Genomic DNA, 1,552 nt, shown 5'->3' with positions numbered 1-1,552 from the left:
AGGCTATCTTGTCAAAAACTATGCATACGGTTGGCGGCTGCAAGTGCTTGCGGTCGGGAAACCTTTGCCAAAACGTTAAACCATCTATATACGTTGAGGAATGAGGTCAGGTGTTCATGCTTTATCGCAGGACGAATCGTTTAAACAGTTCAAACATTTTTTCTTAGTTGGAGGGTAGGGCTTTTCCGCCTTTACGACTGTAAGACATTCATTGTAAACCCTTTGTGAATATTTTTATTGTTTTAACTGCTATTTTTCTGAGTCATTTAATTGCTTCCGTAGAAATGGAAGAGGAAAGGCACCCGACATACTATCAGCCGCACCATATTTCTTAATTTGAAAATTGTTTACGCCTTTCATATCATTAAAGGAAAATGTTATTCCTAAGGTATATAATATAAAGTAAAGTTACCGCTCAGAAATAATTATCCTTCTATCCTGTTATTTAGATTAGAATTTCCTCAGTAGAGTGAAGATGCTTGAAAACCTTGCTCTTAAATGCTTCCAAGGTAAATTAATCTAGACGAGGAAAAGACGCGACAACAATAAAAACCGTTGTTTCTCTCTTGAAAAAATGAAACAAGGAAATGTAATTAACAGTAGAAATAAACTAAAGTAGGACGTCACCGTTTAACCGACTATAAACCCTGCACGAATTTTGTTTCTAAATCCTTCCCCTCAAATCGACTCTGCTTCCCTAATGTGGGATGACCACCCAACATGTGTCCCCCACTAACCCCACTTTTTTTTTTTGTTTGTCTGTTTTTTGCCGCCGCTCTTTAAAACCGAATCAACCCGACTATATAGGTTTAATTTGCTCTAATGAAGCCGTTGCATACGGGAACCTAGTTTCTATTTTTACAAATCCTAATTTATCTAATTACTCGCTGGGTATGAACCGTGGTTTTGAAAGGGTTATGAGATGATGATGTAGGGAGGGGGAAGTTTATCGCCCATATTGTAAATTAAACTTATTAATTAAATTCATCATGAAAGAGAATATATACAAAAGGTACTTTAGTTGTTTGCTACCTAGTTTCACCTTGATTTCCGTCCCTTGTTTAGTCTATATTTTGCCATCTTGTTCGGTCATTCCTTTTACAAGGTTACTAGAAAACGAAAATGGTTCTATTTTCTATCACTTTCGATTGTTTACTAGAGCTGAAAGATTACTTCATTTATCTAAAATTAGGTATAGAAAATTTGATAAGAACATCTAATGTTCAAGTGAATGAATGAAAATATCAGACTCCAGAGAAAGTGCAACTACTAATTTATCTGTATGAAAAAAATTTTCTTTTAAAATAAAAGAAATGGGTATTAGTCAGCCAATGCTATGAAATGAGTAATTAATTTACAAATGTACTTATGTACATGCACTTCATAAACACGTGAACATAATTTTGTATTCGTAATATATACGCAAAACCAGGCACAAATTAAATCAGTAGTTTTAAAGTGAAAGGTAAAAATTGTCTCGAATTTTTCTTGAATATCTGGGTAGCTATTCTCTCTCTCTCTCTCTCTCTCTCTCTCTCTCTCTCTCTCTCTC

This window comes from Macrobrachium nipponense, chromosome 10 (genome assembly GCF_015104395.2).
Source record: "Macrobrachium nipponense isolate FS-2020 chromosome 10, ASM1510439v2, whole genome shotgun sequence".
Classification (NCBI taxonomy): Eukaryota; Metazoa; Arthropoda; class Malacostraca; order Decapoda; family Palaemonidae; genus Macrobrachium; species Macrobrachium nipponense.
This window is presented reverse-complemented; position numbering follows the sequence as displayed.